The sequence below is a fragment of the Aptenodytes patagonicus genome, chromosome 1 (genome assembly GCF_965638725.1).
Source record: "Aptenodytes patagonicus chromosome 1, bAptPat1.pri.cur, whole genome shotgun sequence".
NCBI lineage: Eukaryota > Metazoa > Chordata > Aves > Sphenisciformes > Spheniscidae > Aptenodytes > Aptenodytes patagonicus.
This window is the reverse complement of record NC_134949.1, coordinates 48,766,987-48,786,504: the sequence shown is the minus strand read 5'-3', so window position 1 is coordinate 48,786,504 and position 19,518 is coordinate 48,766,987. Positions and strand designations below refer to the sequence as shown.

Genomic DNA, 19,518 nt, shown 5'->3' with positions numbered 1-19,518 from the left:
CACAGCAAACCTCGTATTATAAATGGACTTTTTTTGCCACCTAGCAACAGTGAGTAGAACTCTTTTTTCTCAACAGTTTGTTCATTAATACACGCAAATGTCCTTCCGGTGCTTACTTCCAGTGCTTAGGTAATATATATGTTAAGGTCAAGAAATGTACCATGGCAAACTGATCCGGTATGATGTGCTATCCCAGCAAGCTCAAGGCAAAGAAAGGAATTGTATTGGCATTTGAGTAGGGTTGCCACATCAACTTGTTTAGCTGTCATGTTACGGATCTTCCTAACTATCAGTTACACGAAAGACAAAGTCACAAACGGCGGTTTAGGTTGCTGAGATCCGTGGAGGAAGACTGTTGCTTTGCTGGGGTATTGGCTGGATTAAATCTCTCTAGTAGCGAAAATGGTTAGTAGGCAGGTAACCACTTAAGAGAAACAAAAAGTAGTGTGTGTGGTGGGGGGAGGAGGTTGGTAGGGCCGCTAGTAGCAATATCTGTTGACGGAGCACAACATGTTACCTGGATGAGCCACCCCTTGTAGAGGTAACATCAGATTACAGTGCTGTGTGTGCAGATGTATTTCCAGTTCATCGTTCTGAATAAATTCTTCAGGCTTGAACATTGGATGCAGGCTATTGAAGTACAGTAACAGTGTGTGGGCAGTACAGTATCTGAAAGTCAGAGTATTTGCGGAAAAAACCACCACTGTAAGTTGGGTTCCTTTTTCCCTTTCGAAGAGGAGCTCTTGTCTAGCAGGAGTCCGGGTAGACAGCTGGAACCTGGAACAGGGAAAGAGTCCAGGGCAGGGAACCAAGACAGGTGTCAGAAATCAGGCGGAAGCAGGAGGGAGAGCAAGTCAGCGTGACTTGTCACAGATGCGTGAACAAGTGGACTGAACTGTAGTTGTTCGTGGGCCTGATCTCCGGAGCTGGAGACAGGTGTCAGAAGAGAAGTCCAGAAAGACCTCTAGTCAGAAGCAAACACCTTGTGTTCCTGCAGTTCCCCCGGGAAAAGGCAGCCTGTCATAGCTGGGCGTGTTGAGCCTAACTAACCACATAGGACCACGGCAAGAACTTGAGCGCTGTTTCGACGAGTGCCCGTACTGCTCTTAGTGCAGTTCCCACATCCACAGCACCGGCCCCTGGCAGCTAGTGCTGTCGTAAACACCACGTAGGCACGCTTGTGGGTGCGGTGTGAGTCAGAGACTATGCCCAAGAGGCACTACGGACAAGGGTATCCTGTAGAAGAGCAACGTCCAACGATCAGAACGAGAAAATGGACGCAACCCTTTTTCTTTTTACGGCAATGTGCATAAATTCAGAGTCCGTGTGCTCCACAAGAACACTGCAAACATTAAAACTGCATTTATTCGTTTTCATGCTTAGAAATCTTGTTAAGCTGACTTAAGTTTGATTTGGCTTACGCTACCCGGAGCTGAGAATATCCTGTTGGGGACACTGAGAAAGGCTCTACCAAGCTAAAGTGTTGTCTCTTACTTTCTCTCGCCTGAGACACAACAAATCCCATCTGTAGCAGTGTTATTAAAATGGGCTTAATATGATACACACGCTGCTCGTAGGCAAGCAAGAGGTGCACAAGAATAACAACAAGTGGAATACAGGAAGATGCCCATGCCTCGTCTTATTCCTCTGAAACTGGACAACATATCCAACTTCAATGTTTTTAATACAATGCACAGAACCCTGATTGTGTCTATAGCTGCACGTTGGTCAGCTTGAACAACGCAATCAGACTCACCATTTTTCATCATTTTTCTTTTCGGACCGTTGCATTTCCTGGCTCTCAGAAAATGCTATCCCAGTGCTGAAATAGTTTTGCTGGGTAGATTACATTATGGGTAGATACAAAGGCCTAAGGAAAAGAGTATCTTTTCTGACTTTCTCCTGATTCAGTGTAAATTATTTTCACGAACTTCATAGTCTTTCTCAAAATCTACATTTTGTACTTAGTCAAGAGAGCTGTGATTCAGAAAATTGATAGGGAAAAAAAAGTCTACAGGCTAAAACGGGCTAATCCTGTGCTTAGCACTGCTAAATTCTTCAAAACTGATGCCGTGGGGAGTGATACAGGCCTGCCTATTATTCGGCATGTTTAAAATATTTGCCCAGGCGGGGTCCTCAACCCATTTGCTCTCTTCAGCCCAGGTATTCCTAATCACACGTCTCCCGAGGTTGTCAATCTCTCTCTGTTTTTTCATACTTTCTGTAGTTGGAAGATGCTCCTTTGCCAACCTCCGCAGAAGGTTTTTCCTAAAAGGCACAACCTGCCTATTTAATGATCCCTTCAGTATGAGAATGGTTTCAAAACTATACCTGCTGGTCTCAACCTGGGTGCGATATTCTAGTTCCCTCCTCATAAAATAAATGCAATGTTCTTTTCTGCAGATGCCCCGTTGCAACAGGGTGTCCAAGGAGGGATTCTGCATCCAGCCCATCGTCAAGAATCACTCAGAAATCAAGAGAATCTTTTATTCCCAATTCACCCTCCACTGATTATAAACCTCAACGACGAAGACGACGATGAAGAGGACGATGAAGAGGAAGAGAACTGTAAACAGTTTTTTTCTTTCTTTTACAAGCAAGTAGAGTGGGCTTTTTCGACTCTCGCAATGTACTTCACAACTGATCGATTACAATAACCGTTACATTTTTAGAAAAGACTTGTTGACAAGTTTTTGAAATAGTTCCCCGCTAATCTTCAAAGTATCGGAACTGGTAGTCACCAGATGTGAGTGAGGCAGCACGTTCTGACTCCTGTCAAATGCCTAGCTGTATATTTCAATAGGGCTGTAATTCACCTACCTCTCTTTCATTAAATGGAGTTTAAAATGTGCTCCACGGTTCAGGTGGCCATCAAATACTCCTCAAAATGCCTCGAAATTCGGGGAGGAAATTGCAAGTTTAGGAACCAGGTACTTCTTTGCTGGGAAACAAACTGTTGAACAGGGGCTGTACGCACTCGTCACTGAAGGTGAAGTCACAGGTTTGTTCACAAGAGAGAGTTGTGTGACTTCCACTTAAATGATTTGTTCAACTGATTTCCTAAACTCTGTAGGCAGTCTCATTGTATTACAGAAAGTTATTCTTAAACCTAGCAAAGAGAATCCATGCAAAACTCTGCACTAGTTTAACTGAATGTGTATGTGTGGGTTTTTTGGTTTTTTGTTTTTTTTTTTCATTTCTACAATGTAGTTAAACCGTTGACTGTATCTCACTGGGAGAGGAGAGATTCACAGGGCAGGAGTGAATTGCACATTCCCGGAGAGCGAAAGTCAGAGAACGACCGACTCTCACGCGTGCACTCCGCAAATTACTGTGCTAGTTCTCAGGCAGCCCCAAGCTGCTTTTCACTTTCCCCCTGCCCTTCAGGTTGGCTGGCAGGGCTGCCTGTTAGCGCTTCCTAACTCGCTTTCAGTCTGAGTAAGCCGCATTAATTTAAGCAATATACAAAGTAGGGCTTTGCTGATCTTAGTAGCCTTAACCGAGACGGGTAAGGAGCACTCACTTCACCAGCTCTGCCGGCAGACATTACAGGAGAGTAACTTTGGGCAGAGGTCTTGTGACAAGCACTCCCTGCTGACATGCTTAATCAGAAGATTTCCTTTTGGGTGTAAAGGAAGAAGGATTATTTTGGCAATGGCTACTGAAGATGTTTTTGAAGCATTTGAAATCAACAAACGTTAGCTTCTTAATACGTGTGGTAACTGCAATTCCATTGCACTTGGAAAGGCCTAACATTAAGGAATCATTTTTCTGTCCAGAAAGAGAGGTTGCGGTCAGAAAAACCAAAACCGTGACCGAAATGGAATTCCTTATGGTGTTTGATTATCAGGAAGTGTTGAAGGGCTTTGTATAGATACCTAGTAAGCTTCTAAAAATATCTCCTACAGATGTTTCTGACTGGGTGCCTAAGACTGCTGCAGACATCGAAGAGGAAAGAGCAATAAAGGAAATATGCTATAAATCTGGTAAATATGAAATTAGCCACTCTTTCCTAAACAGCAGTGCTGACAAGAGAGTAAACGTTGGGGTTTTTTTCCCTCTTGGGGTACGTCTAGGAGAGTATTACAGGATTCAGTACCCTCACCAACAGCAATCCACAAAAACTGCGTCTTCGCCTCGGGAAAACGAGCTATTACCCTTGGAAGCTACCGAGCGAGACTTGCAGAAAGGCAAGTACTTTTCATCTTCTTGGACAATGTTTACCACTTTTAAAACTACTGTTGCAGGGAGAAACTATTACACAGATTGCCCCGCCTCCACGCTTTTTTAGTTTAGTGACAATAAAAGGTAGCCTATTACAAAGAGCATAACAGTGCCTCAGTAAGTTTTCCCCATATATGTGTGTGTGTGTGTGTGCGTATAGTGTCACACACGTGGTGACTACCTGCATTGATTGCAGATGGAAAAGGTAGAAATGGGCTATTAACCCTATGCGTACTGTCCTGAGATACACAACATAGGTCTTTCATATAATTTTTCTTCAAGATCAAGATTTGTGTAGTCTAATTTTAACCCCCCTAAGGTTAGGAATGTAGTTTAAATTTCTCGTCTAGGCTCTGCGTTGTAAATGGAGAGAGACAGGCACTCTTAGGGGGCTATTTCTTGCATCATAAGATAGTGCCAAAGAAAGGGGAGATGAGTCACTTTCCCAGAGGTGCTCCGCGCTCGCTGCTGGCTGTCTTGGGTGTCTAGCTGAGGAAATGGAGCGACACATCAAACTTCTATAGAACTAAATTTAGATTAAATAAATACCCCCTTGAAGCGTCTTCTAAAAGAGATCCGCAAAAGAGTTCCATTTTGTTTTGAATGTTGGGCTTTACCCAACAGAATCAAGCTCAAAGGAATACAGATTAGTAAGTATTTACCTCCCTTACTACGTTTCTCCTTCATTCTTGACCAAGTGGCGTGACCGAGAAAAATCTGTATTTGTTGTTTTAGTGAGTAAGTACTATCTAATTCCATTTTAGGAGAGGGAGAGATGTTCTTAATATAACAAGACACCAGAGTCATCAGTCGATCAGTCATCAAAAATTGCTGGGCAGAAAGATGACCTGCTACTTCTAATTAAAAAAAAAATAAATTGTTTAGTTTCACAGTAGTGTAAATTTCAGGGATAAAACCGCGATAATACTGTTTTATGTAAAGCAGAGTTGAGTAGGAGGATGTGCTCATAAAAAGCGGGAACGGAAAAATTGTCTCCGTGTCATGCTTTTTCGACTGACGGTCTTTGCCTGCCTAAACCGTTCAAAAGAATCGGGCAAAATTGTTTTCTTCTTATTTCGACGTTTAAAATGTTTGTTATTGAAATAGTTTTGAAAAGCTATTTCTGGCAAGTATTTGGATACAGTTAGACTCCAGACGCGGGATCAGTAACAAATACACGACTACAGCTTTTAAGACATGTCTTTATTTACCGTTAGATACATTCAGAGAAAAGGATAGAGATGTTTCCCCAAAGCATTTCTTCAATTGAGTTAGTTCTCTGAGGTTTTAGGTACGATGATGACGCGCATCTTGAAAATACCATAAATTCCATCAGGTAGGGCTCACAGATATCGTTCCTGAGCAGTGAGAAGCTAAAGAACGAGCCGGTAACGTGTAGCTGGTTCTTTACTTTGGAGCCAGAGTCTTCTTTAACCTGTGCATGATGGTATTAGAGAGCATGAGAGCTACGCATCAGCTACGCTCGACAGGATCCAAATAACTAACAAGAGAGAAAGAAGAATATCAAACGAGAGGTTACAGGAAATTGCACTAAGCTAATCACTAGCTCACAGAGGTGGGAGGAAGAGAACGGCAGTGCCGTTCCCTGGGCTTACACACGAGCAGCTAAAACATTCTTTCTGTTGCCTTTCCAGGTGAGGGTACTACAACTCCTACAAAACGTACTAACACAAAAAGGGGCGCAGAGACTTCCGGAAGGAGAGCACCAACAGAGCGTATTCCCAGAACAGATTGCAGATCCTTTGAAAATGGAGGTAATATACTTTAGCATCAGCTTCTGCTTGCTGGACATCTGGTGGTAAATAACTGAACATGCACGCATTAAACCTCACCATTTCGTATTTGAGGTATTCTTTGTTCTTTATGTGCTAGAGGCTCTTTCCCATGCTGCACCGTTAGTTATAACAATCAAAAACACTGTTTATGATTCTGCTTGGTTTAGGATTATTAAAAAAAAAAAAATCCTCTATGCTGATTGCAATTGATTTTTTTCCTGCTTAATTTTGGAAAAGAAATGGTTCTGTGGAGTTATAAAAAAGAAATGCCTACAGAATAATACCCTTCGTTACTAGGTCTGTTGACATCGGAGGTAAAGCTACTATAGGAAGGATGACTCTTGAGCCATTCATCGGTGTTTCCGCAATGCAGTTTGTCAGCATGTCAGCAATGCCAGTCCAGCTGTTAAAACTATGTGTGGGCCCATGCCGTAAACTGTATCACTGAAGTGCCTGAGGATTAAAATAATCCTTTTATAAACTGAAGTTATTTTTTATGCCACGTCATGTTAGTTGTTCAGTTTGCAGGACAACACATAGCTGAACTGATACAACTGAGACAGAGGCAAAGCATACCTCTCGCGCAAGGGATGAGAGCTAAGCACCGGCAGACAGGAACGTGTTAACGTTCCTGTTTTGTTGCTAACTGAGTCACCTTGTAACGACACGCAGTTCAAGCTCACAAGTTGTCACCCTGTGCTTTGGAGTCCGTTTGCATTGGGTTCCCACTTAGATCTCACACTGTGACTTTGGGAAAGGATTTGTTCCCCCGCGACACACGCGTAAATTGCATGCAACTTCTGATTCCCAGTCATTGCAAATGTGTACGTGGATTAAAGCAAATGTTTGTAGTTTTAAACTGTAAACCCTAAATACAGTATTCATGAAGATTTTCTAATTCATAATGAGAAGCATTCTGAGCCAGAACTGGTCAAAGCAATTGTATGAGGTCAAAGTAGTGTTGGTCTTTGTGTTCGTAGTCAATTTTTGAGTTTGCTTTCACGGTTGTGCGACCGTGAACTCTGCCAGAGGAAATCTAGCCACTTTTGCTTCCCTTTTGGGGAATGATACCTTTAGAATAATTAACAGGTAAAACCATCTTCCACCCAAGAAGACCTGTGTATGAAGTGGGAGATCAGGTTTTCAAATCACCACAGCATTTTTGGATAATGAAATTTTTGTGTGCTTTTTAGGAAAGTGAGTATGTGTTCTTTTAATCCCTCAGCAACGAACCACACTGAGCTGCTAAAGAACCATCACTGTAAAGAAGGAAAGGAAAAGAAATGGATTTCTGAGGAGCCACGAAATTCACCTAACACAGTAACAGGAAAAGGTATTTTGAGAAAACAGGTGGCTTATTCATTTCTATTTACTAAACTGGTAGACGATTTAGCACCACCCAGTTAATGTCTGTTCTTAGGGTCAAATACGGACAACCCATATTTGCATTGGACTATCCACAAAGAACATGTTTTTCATCTTGTCTTCCAGCCTCCAGTCTCCCGCAATATGTCACCTTCTGAGTAATAGCACAACATTCCTGTTTGTTTTTTCACTTCTAGGAATTCACACTTCTGACCCCACAGTGAAACCAGGTGACCGACAGAGGGGTCGGGGTAAGGATGATGGAACTGCTGCTTCTATCCCTTACGTGAGGGAAACTGGAAGAAAGACTTATTCCAATTCTTCAGGACCTCCAAGATCAGCATACGTAGTCTACCGTACTGTCACCGTCAGCCAAGAACCAACGTCCAACGGATCTACAGGTGGGCTCCTGCTTACGCAGCATTCTTAAAACGCCTCCAATTTACCTGTCTGTATTGTGCTGCTTTCGATTTTGTCCCCGCAGGTGAATGTGACGCTATTCATGCCTACCTACGGGCAAGGGTAAATTTGATCCCGCACAACTGTCCTAAGTAGATTGCAGCAGTATCCACAGGCAGAAACGTAAAGCTTTGTAAAGCTTTACAGTTAGTCAGACAGAATATTCATGAGCAGTAATTGAGCCACCGTCGCAGCAGGAATTCATTTCTCTGCCAACAAAGAGGGATGAACGCGATGATGCGCTGATGTGCACTAACGTACTGACCCCCACTATTTACAGCACCTCTTAGGTGATTTCTTCTTTTGAAGTATTTCATAAACCTCGGAATAGTCCACCTTTAGCTTCTCGTTTTGCTCTAACTATTGATAGCAATAGTACTAGAAGTAGTTTTGCAGTAGAGTTTCAGTCTCCTCTCAAGAAGCGTTTCTTGTCCAACTTTTTTCCTCCTCCCAGCAGGGGACGAATGACCTTGCTTTGCGCGGCATTTTGCCACAACTAGGATTTCACTGGAGTTTTGATTGTGATGGCTTTCTGATTGTTTTGGCTTTAAGCTGCCCCATAAACTGAAGCAGAAGTACAGAATTTCTGCTGCATTCTGGCCTGAACTGATGGGAACAAAAGGTGCTTGTTGACATTCGCAGGGGAAAAGCAACAACAGGCAAAGCCACGTCTTCCCGCAGAGTAGCAGGGGCCGGGTGAAGAGCACTGTGGCTACTGTATACTGCAACCTTCCCTGTGGAGTTCTGTTTGTCGTTTGAAGAGGGCTTACCTATGCGACCAATGCTATTACAGTTTTAGCCTCCTCATGGGTAGTATTTTGTTATGTTCACCAAGCGCCCATGTCCAGGACGTATCTAGATGCTACAGACAGAGGAAGTAATTCATAGTTCAGCCAGAAGGTGTCCTTCGGAGTGCACTGGTCTCCGTGGGCTCAACCATGGACGTTCCAGAGGTGCGCATACCACCTATGCAGTGTAGAGAAAGGATCCAGCTGGGCAGGCAGTCAGCGCTTAGAGGACAGTAGTGGATGAGGGGGTTGTGTTCACAGCTGCTCTTGAGACAGTCTGAAAATACAGACACGTTCAGAGAAAAGGACAGAGATGTTTCCCCAAAGCATTTCTTCAATTCAGTTAGTTCTCTGAGGCTAAGGCACGCATCTTGAAAATACCATAAATTCCATCAGGTAGGGCTCACAGATACCGTTCCTGAGCAGTGAGAAGCTAAAGAACGAGCCGGTAACGTGTAGCTGGTTCTTTACTTTGGAGCCAGAGTCTTCTTTAACCTGTGCATGATGGTATTAGAGAGCATGAGAGCTACGCATCAGCTAGGCTCGACAGGATCCAAATAACTAACAAGAGAGAAAGAAGAATATCAAACGAGAGGTTACAGGAAATTGCACTAAGCTAATCACTAGCTCACAGAGGTGGGAGGAAGAGAACGGCAGTGCCGTTCCCTGGGCTTACACACGAGCAGCTAAAACATTCTTTCTGTTGCCTTTCCAGGTGAGGGTACTACAACTCCTACAAAACGTACTAACACAAAAAGGGGCGCAGAGACTTCCGGAAGGAGAGCACCAACAGAGCGTATTCCCAGAACAGATCGCAGATCCTTTGAAAATGGAGGTAATATACTTCAGCATCAGCTTCTCCTTGCTGGACGTCCGGTGGTAAATAAAATAACTGAATGTATTTGGATTGGACTATCCACAAAGAACATTTTTTTCATCTTGTCTTCCAGCCTCCAGTCTCCCGCAATATGTCACCTTCTGAGTAATAGCACAACATTCCTGTTTGTTTTTTCACTTCTAGGAATTCACACTTCCGACCCCACAGTGAAACCAGGTGACCGACAGAGGGGTCGGGGTAAGGATGATGGAACTGCTGCTTCTATCCCTTACGTGAGGGAAACTGGAAGAAAGACTTATTCCAATTCTTCAGGACCTCCAAGATCAGCATACGTAGTCTACCGTACTGTCACCGTCAGCCAAGAACCAACGTCCAACGGATCTACAGGTGGGCTCCTGCTTACGCAGCATTCTTAAAACGCCTCCAATTTACCTGTCTGTATTGTGCTGCTTTCGATTTTGTCCCCGCAGGTGAATGTGACGCTATTCATGCCTACCTACGGGCAAGGGTAAATTTGATCCCGCACAACTGTCCTAAGTAGATTGCAGCAGTATCCACAGGCAGAAACGTAAAGCTTTGTAAAGCTTTACAGTTAGTCAGACAGAATATTCATGAGCAGTAATTGAGCCACCGTCGCAGCAGGAATTCATTTCTCTGCCAACAAAGAGGGATGAACGCGATGATGCGCTGATGTGCACTAACGTACTGACCCCCACTATTTACAGCACCTCTTAGGTGATTTCTTCTTTTGAAGTATTTCATAAACCTCGGAATAGTCCACCTTTAGCTTCTCGTTTTGCTCTAACTATTGATAGCAATAGTACTAGAAGTAGTTTTGCAGTAGAGTTTCAGTCTCCTCTCAAGAAGCGTTTCTTGTCCAACTTTTTTCCTCCTCCCAGCAGGGGACAAATGACCTTGCTTTGCGCGGCATTTTGCCACAACTAGGATTTCACTGGAGTTTTGATTGTGATGGCTTTCTGATTGTTTTGGCTTTAAGCTGCCCCATAAACTGAAGCAGAAGTACAGAATTTCTGCTGCATTCTGGCCTGAACTGATGGGAACAAAAGGTGCTTGTTGACATTCGCAGGGGAAAAGCAACAACAGGCAAAGCCACGTCTTCCCGCAGAGTAGCAGGGGCCGGGTGAAGAGCACTGTGGCTACTGTATACTGCAACCTTCCCTGTGGAGTTCTGTTTGTCGTTTGAAGAGGGCTTACCTATGCGACCAATGCTATTACAGTTTTAGCCTCCTCATGGGTAGTATTTTGTTATGTTCACCAAGCGCCCATGTCCAGGACGTATCTAGATGCTACAGACAGAGGAAGTAATTCATAGTTCAGCCAGAAGGTGTCCTTCGGAGTGCACTGGTCTCCGTGGGCTCAACCATGGACGTTCCAGAGGTGCGCATACCACCTATGCAGTGTAGAGAAAGGATCCAGCTGGGCAGGCAGTCAGCGCTTAGAGGACAGTAGTGGATGAGGGGGTTGTGTTCACAGCTGCTCTTGAGACAGTCTGAAAATACAGACACGTTCAGAGAAAAGGACAGAGATGTTTCCCCAAAGCATTTCTTCAATTCAGTTAGTTCTCTGAGGCTAAGGCACGCATCTTGAAAATACCATAAATTCCATCAGGTAGGGCTCACAGATATCGTTCCTGAGCAGTGAGAAGCTAAAGAACGAGCCGGTAACGTGTAGCTGGTTCTTTACTTTGGAGCCAGAGTCTTCTTTAACCTGTGCATGATGGTATTAGAGAGCATGAGAGCTATGCATCAGCTACGCTCGACAGGATCCAAATAACTAACAAGAGAGAAAGAAGAATATCAAACGAGAGGTTACAGGAAATTGCACTAAGCTAATCCCTAGCTCACAGAGGTGGGAGGAAGAGAACGGCAGTGCCGTTCCCTGGGCTTACACACGAGCAGCTAAAACATTCTTTCTGTTGCCTTTCCAGGTGAGGGTACTACAACTCCTACAAAACGTACTAACACAAAAAGGGGCGCAGAGACTTCCGGAAGGAGAGCACCAACAGAGCGTATTCCCAGAACAGATCGCAGATCCTTTGAAAATGGAGGTAATATACTTCAGCATCAGCTTCTCCTTGCTGGACGTCCGGTGGTAAATAAAATAACTGAATGTATTTGGATTGGACTATCCACAAAGAACATTTTTTTCATCTTGTCTTCCAGCCTCCAGTCTCCCGCAATATGTCACCTTCTGAGTAATAGCACAACATTCCTGTTTGTTTTTTCACTTCTAGGAATTCACACTTCCGACCCCACAGTGAAACCAGGTGACCGACAGAGGGGTCGGGGTAAGGATGATGGAACTGCTGCTTCTATCCCTTACGTGAGGGAAACTGGAAGAAAGACTTATTCCAATTCTTCAGGACCTCCAAGATCAGCATACGTAGTCTACCGTACTGTCACCGTCAGCCAAGAACCAACGTCCAACGGATCTACAGGTGGGCTCCTGCTTACGCAGCATTCTTAAAACGCCTCCAATTTACCTGTCTGTATTGTGCTGCTTTCGATTTTGTCCCCGCAGGTGAATGTGACGCTATTCATGCCTACCTACGGGCAAGGGTAAATTTGATCCCGCACAACTGTCCTAAGTAGATTGCAGCAGTATCCACAGGCAGAAACGTAAAGCTTTGTAAAGCTTTACAGTTAGTCAGACAGAATATTCATGAGCAGTAATTGAGCCACCGTCGCAGCAGGAATTCATTTCTCTGCCAACAAAGAGGGATGAACGCGATGATGCGCTGATGTGCACTAACGTACTGACCCCCACTATTTACAGCACCTCTTAGGTGATTTCTTCTTTTGAAGTATTTCATAAACCTCGGAATAGTCCACCTTTAGCTTCTCGTTTTGCTCTAACTATTGATAGCAATAGTACTAGAAGTAGTTTTGCAGTAGAGTTTCAGTCTCCTCTCAAGAAGCGTTTCTTGTCCAACTTTTTTCCTCCTCCCAGCAGGGGACGAATGACCTTGCTTTGCGCGGCATTTTGCCACAACTAGGATTTCACTGGAGTTTTGATTGTGATGGCTTTCTGATTATTGCCATTATTTAGGATTATTTCTCATCTTGAATAAACAAGGCCTTGGGTCTAATTCAAACGTCTGTTTTCGATTTAAATGTATCAATTGAAATACTCTACTGTCCTCTTGATAGGACGTACTATGCCATCAATTTGACAAGAAGCCTACAGGTGGCATTCTGAGTCTTGTATCTTTCTTTTCGGCAGTCTGTTGCAGATGCAACCATAATTTTACACCTTTCGCTTTTTTTTAACTTGCTGCTATAGCGTCACGCAATCTAGTACCTCATTTGGGTTTTGTTTGCCTTTCTACTTTCCCTTTCCACGGTCACTCTGGATCATTGTGGTTTTTCATCTGTCACTTCATCAAGGCATTTAGTGGCAAATAATTGAAACAATCCTAAGTTGAGGAAGTGATTTCATCTTGCCAGCTGCAGTCTCCTCTCTTAAGCTGGGCTGCATCTCCACCTTGAGGTGCCTCCCTGCCTTAATTTCCAACAAAAGGAACCTCCTTCAGACAGAGTAACCCCCGCTTTAAGAGGAATAAAGTGAAGTGAAATGAATCCCGACATCACTGCTTCGTCTCGGGGACGAAGAGTTGTGGGGCTTTTCTTTTTGCTTTGAATGTCTGCTTTGATTAAATGTGGACAGATTGGTAGAGAGATTACAGAGAGAACGTTCTTAATGTGAAGAATACCTCTTACCCAATTTCCAGGTTAAGAAAAGGAGAGCACATTTCAAAAAAAAGGTGAGCAGCATTTTTGTCACAAGAGCGACCGTTACCATTTTCGCTACCTTTCTTTTCAGCAGTACCTGAGCCGTACGGTGGGAAACGCTCCAAACAAAGGAATCAGCTTGACACAAAGAGGAGATTTTGGACCCAAACGGAAAACTATGGTAATACTTACATGTTGTGTATCAACGGAAAGTTGTAGGATTATTGGGCAATTAATAATTTGAATCAGTGGCATTAAGCTGGAATTAACAGGAAACAAGAGTATTAATGAGATGAAGTTTTAACCAAATTTTACAGAAAACGGTTCGTCAGTAGGCAGCTTACTCTGGCGCAAAATCAAGTGCCAAGCACACAACCGTAATATTGCCTTGCATCTAGTGCTTGCACAGCCAGAGATGAAACAGGAGGCTGGCTTACGGGTTCACTTAATCTAACAGCAACTGATGCCTTTGGGAAGATTTTCAACACAGCAACATTCACGTTCTTCCAGTCAAGGACGTCCGTGGCAGAACCGCCGCGTTTGGAAGATCCTGTGGGCCTGCTGAAAACGCTGCAAGATGGCAAATGATCTTTAAAGTACTAGAGAGAAAGTCTGTATTTAACACTAGCTTGTATTTCAGAGAGGAGGTATGACTCACCCGATGCATTAATTGACACCTCAGCCAACGTAATATTGAATTCACACATCAGACTGAGAGAGTCTTTCCTGAAATGGTAGCTGAAATTAAGAAACAATGCGTATGTTTTTTCTACAGACAAATATACCTCGGGATCTTACAATGCACCAACTTGGAGGAAAAAAACCCCACATGCAAAAACGTTCGCCAGGTTCAAAACAACCATTCAGGTAACTGTTTGAGAGAAATTTTTACAGTTCAGTCTTTTTAGTAAAAGTGGCATGTCGCTCCCCACCGAGGGAATGCAAAATTGCTCTTAAAACTCCCCCAACCAAAACCCGCGAGATTCTAAGCAGTGCCGAGTACTCTGACAGAGCAGTTAGTAGTTTTGTTTGTTTGCAGACATGTAATTTTGCCTGCCTAACTAGCCCGTGATTCCTAGTTTTTCCCCATATTACTGACATGAAAGCAAAAGATGTGCCCGCCTTTAAAGCGAGGAGCTACAAGAAGTGGGGTTTGGCTTGTAGCACTGGGCAAAGCAGAGCAGAGACTATATGAGCGCGATCTATTTGTCCCTCTGCTTGGCTGCTCGTGAAGCATCTGCAATAGCTGAACGATGATCAGCCGAGGTCCAAATTCATAAAAGGACTCGGGCTACAAACCCTTCACAAGATGCCCGAAGGACCGTGAATACATTTTACAGCCGTCTTGAAAGCAGAGATTAGAGCCTCTATCTCGTGTCTCGCGCCGAAAGCTTAATTCTTAAAATGTTTCTGAAAGAGCACGTAGTTTTCCTCTAATACATTATGCACAAAACGTTCTGCATATCTATTTGGACAGCAGAGCCAAGAAGACGTGGAAGCGAACAGAACAGGAGAACGATACGTAGACAGGAGAAAGAGATGAAGCGAGTGCGTCACTTCACAAGAAAAATCTAAATTGAAATACGGAAGTTATCAACTGGAAAAACCAAAGCTGATAAAATGGCAAATTCTGAAAAGAAGATGTACACAAAACAAGGCGTAAAGACTGTAACGTTTAGAAACTGACAAGAATGGAAACTTGTGTTTAAAAATAGTGTTTGTATATTCATAACTGTACAGTAAATGTACCTCATAAAGATAAAGATGTGTTACATTTTACAGACGTTATTTCCCTTGCTTGTAACAGGACTGTAATTAGCTAAAATAAATTCCACTGAGCTTTGACTACATTGAATTGACAAGCATAAAAGTATGCCTTATTTGAACTCATCTTTCAACTTTCAAGTTATGTGCAGAACACTCTGCACCTCAAATCAGCAAAACCTCCCCCTCTCTCCGATTCCTACCCCCGACTCCATAACCGGCAGCGCCCTGTGCATGGAGGAGCGAGTGATCCACAACACAGTCAGCCTGAGCAGGCGCAGGCGGTGCTGTGCCGTGCCGTGCTGCGGCTGAGGGAACGGGGCTTGTTTAGCCTGGAGAAGAGGAGGCTGAGGGGAGACCTCACCGCTCGCTACAACTACCCGAAAGGAGGTTGTAGCCAGGTGGGTGTCGGTCTCTCCTCCCAGGTAACAAGCCACAGGACGAGAGGAAACGGCCTCAGGTTGCGCCAGGGGAGCTTTAGATCGGAGAGGAGGAAAAACTTCTTCACCGCAAGGGTTGTCAAGCACTGGAACAGGCTGCCCAGGGAAGTGCTGGAGTCACCATCCCTGGAGGTCTTTAAGAGACGGGCAGACGTGGTGCTTAGGGACACGGCTTAGCGGTGGACTTGGCAGTGCTAGGTTTACGGTTGGACTCGATGACCTTAAGGGTCTTGTCCAACCTGAGCGATGCTACGATTCTACAATAAATACATGGCTCAACGAGATAGTAACAGTTCCTGCCAGCTCTCAACTGCTCTTGGCCGAAACCAGCGGAAGGGAAGGGATCAGTGCTTTGTGTGGTCAAACCCTTATCCAAGACTTCCCTTTCACAGCTTCAAAGGCACTAAGACCCACAAAAACAACAAAAAATACAGGCGTGTTTTCCAGACCACAGACGCATCCCCTATTACGTTCCTTAATCCCCTCCTGCCTGGTTGTCTCTGGCATGAGGGCCCCAAAGAGGAGCCCAAGGAAAGGGAGGATATTCAGCATTTCATGCAGGGAGGCCCTCAAGACTGCGTGTCTGTGTTTTCACATACGCGCTGCATGACACGTCCCCCACGCTGGCTTAAACTAACAGCACTTGAAAATAAGCCCCGAGACATGAGAATCGTTGACACCTTTCTTCAGCTTGTTTGTCGGGTTTTCCATCCAGCCCGGCCCATAGACAGGCTTGCCCTGGAGTTTCCAGAGGGGTAAAACCAGCAGTTTCCTGAGGTCACCATACCCTGCAGAGTACTGAAATCAACCGCATAAAAGGCAAGATAGGACTTCTCACTCGTCACCAGAGAAATTTCATACCCAAAGGCACCCTTTAAAGTCATCACTTAACTACTGTAGATCAATCCAAAATCTAGCCCTAGAATCTTGCCTGGTGTAATACAAAGTTTCCTCACAATTTCAGGTAAAGGCAAGAACCCCAGCGATGCAGCGAACCACACTCGTCGCGTTTTCCTCCCAACCTCCACACGTCTTGTAATCCTCCCCAAGGAAATCAGGCACCCTCTATCACATAAATTCTAGTGTGCAAGGAAGATTTCCTAATAAGAAATTTTAAAACGGGAATACTTCCTCCACTGGCATGCTCGCTTAGACCATGCTTCCTGGACTTCAGAGAGTAAAATCTGTAACAACTTTAGAAACACCTACTATGTTTACGGTAACTGTTACTTTGTGGTCAAGACCTTTAAGCAGGCTGGAATTCACAACAGCTGCAATCCAGTAAGTCATACAATAAAAGTGAAAACTAAGTAAAACAAGGCTTCTAGTCAGCAGGAGAAACCTGCATACGGACCTTCCTTCCTACCTTCATAGGCAGTTACGTAACAGCAGGTTCCGGCCACCTTTTCAGTAGGAATTGCATTGTACGTATCTGCCTCTAACGCCTTTCCAGTTACAGTTTCAGTTGCCAACACTTGAAACGGCTGAAAAGAAGACAGGTGTTTTAAAGCCTCGTCAGGGCTGTCTTACTGCCTCGGTCTCGTGCGGATTCTTGCTCCTTACAGCTGGCCCCCCTCTAGGTCCAGTATTACACATTATAGTGCTGATTTCTAATACTGTCGAAATACACCCTTGTTTCTTCAAGACATGACGCTTTGGAAAATGCCCTAAGACAAAAGAACAAAGGCAATCTACTTGCAAACTCTCTCCCTCTTTTAATCGTTCTTGATGAGTATTTAGAGGTGACTTTGCCTTCCACTTTACACAGTGCATATAAACTAGAAGGGTTCCAGTCCAACGCTGCAAAATGTTGAGATGTGTCTCCCTGCCTCACGATGGCAACAGAAACTCATCGTGACTAGCTGCTCCGAGCTTTCAGTTTGGAGCGGAAAGTCAATGGCACCGTGTTAGTGCAATGCACGGACCTGCGGAATGCAAGGTGGCAAAAGCGTCCCGGTGTTAAATACTTAGGAGCAGTGCTGCCAACTGAACGCTTTCCCGCTTACAAAGAGCACAGAAGGAAGTGGGCCGGGGTCTGAAACAAATACCCAGCCACAACTAGTCCACACTTCTAGGAGGACTCCTGCAGCTAGGGCTTCTGTAACACCTTCACTGCAAACATGTAATCCCTTCTGTTTGGATTCCAATAGTCTCCTCGATAACCATCACCCCGCCCTCCTCTCGCCCCAGCCAATTTTCACTTGTAAGCTGGTCACGGTCTCTTCCTGCTGGCAAAACACAAAGCGAGTCCTTGTCTTGCAAAAGTCTCCAAACAGAATTCGGAAGCCGTAAAACGAGAACAACCTTCTACATGCTTGCCTGACATTACGTGGCTGCTTCATATTTTAGTCATCACATGTGGAACCACAACATACAGCATACAGGAAGATTTCACGAAGGTGACATGGAAAAGAAAATTTCCAGGGCAGGGAGGAAACATGCCCGTTGGTTTTCCCACCACCACCCCGCTTCTTCCCTAGCAGTCATAACCCCCTCTATTATCCTTGCCTGCGCTTTGAAAAACAAGAAGAATAGCATCTACACTGGTATAGACCTAATCCCCTGTCGGCTTGTCCCCTATGAAGGAACAACAATGTCGGGAGCTACCCTTACACGACCATTATCAAGGTGGTGTTGGTACTGAGAGTTCAACAGTTACGTTACTGACGTTTTGGCAACCACTTCAGCTCTTCCGTCCAGAAGCCAAACACCAACGGGAGAAAGTCACCCAGATGGATTCAAGTGCACTACGCAGCCGACAGACAGCAGTAGGTGCTGCTACTGCAGTCGGGAAACACAAGTCGGAGGTCTAGAGCTAGACAGGTGAATGCCACCCCAATCTGTCCCGACACTGCCTCTTACATCTCGGGAAGAAACAGCTTGGATCGGGCTCCATTACTTTCACCTTCGTAAGTATCCCGCGTCTGACAGCCTCAAATGAATTCTTCTGTCATGGGCCTGATATTCCTTTGGTCACAAAAAAAAGACCTTTTCTTTTAAAAAAAAGGAAGAAGAGACACAAGCTGATTTTTCCCCCGCAAGGCTCACAGGCGGGGACGGCAGGATGGTTTTACACAAGCTCCCAGGGCGGTCATGTCGCAGTGGCCTCAGTCCTCGCCATGACTGTTCCCGACACTTAGAGAAAGCAAACACAACGTCACGGTGAGCACCTGGGTGCACTTGGCAGGAAAGGAGCGGGACAGAGCTCAAACGGCTCCCACACGACCTTTCTTCCCCGCATTTACGGGGGGGGGAGCCCCATGGAAAACGCTGCCGTGCATTTCCCTCAAGGTCTGGAGAGAAACCTCTCCCCACTCGGGTGTCCCCCTCCCCGCAGCCGGGCCGGGCCGCGCCGGGCGGGTCTGACACGGTCGGTGCTGCTGCCCGTCCCCCCGGCTTCGCTCCGCTCCGCTCCGCTCCGCCCCGCCGTGCGGCGCCGCTACCCGCGGCCCAGCGACTCCCCCTGCGCCCGGCCCCGGCCCCGGCCCCGGCCCCGGCCCCGGCCCCGGCCGCGCCGCGGGGGCTGCGGCCCCGCCTCCCTCCCGCCCGGCCCCGTGCCGCCCCGGCCACCTGGCGCTCCCGCTTGGCCGACGGCTCCTCCTTCACCTCGGTCACGAACAGACACGGCACCTGCCGCTGCACCGCGCCCCGGCGCCTCATGGCCCCGCCCGCCCGCTCCCGCCGCCGGCCCGCCGCCGAGACGGAACTGCGCCTGCGCCGCCCCGCGCCCGCCGTGCGCGGCGGGAAACCGAGTCCGTCGCCGCCCGCCGGGAGCCCCGCGACGCACCCCAGCGCCGGGGACGGCGGGGCGGGGCGCGGTCGCCTCTCTCCAGCAGCCCTCGGCGAGGCGGTGGCTCCGCCGCCCAGCCCGGCCGCGGGCCTGGGGCAGCTCCGCTTCCCACAGCGGCGGCTCCCGCCGCGGCAGGGCCGCCCCGCCCCAGCTGTGCTCGGCGCCGGGCTGAGGCGGCCGCGTGGTGGCCCGCTCGCGCGCCGTGGCGGCGGCCGTTAGCCGCCGGCGGTGCCGTTCCCCTGGCCTGGCAGCCTTTCCTCAGGCTGTCTTTTCTGCTCGCCGGGGTGCCACACGCCCGGGCC

At 46.2% G+C, this 19,518-nt stretch overlaps 1 long non-coding RNA gene across 2 annotated transcripts; it reads right to left on the bottom strand.

The window, feature by feature from the left end:
• Positions 1 to 716: 716 nt before the first annotated feature.
• On the bottom strand, positions 717 to 19,090 carry LOC143158264 (uncharacterized). 2 transcript variants are annotated; one of them, XR_012994947.1, is made up of 3 exons: positions 18,997 to 19,090; positions 16,793 to 18,561; positions 717 to 1,236 (listed from the first exon to the last, which is right to left on the bottom strand). It is a non-coding gene; the product is annotated as an uncharacterized LOC143158264 (long non-coding RNA). The 2 variants fall into 2 exon arrangements; XR_012994948.1 differs by lacking the exon at positions 717 to 1,236 and adding an exon at positions 10,099 to 10,980.
• Positions 19,091 to 19,518: the final 428 nt, after the last annotated feature.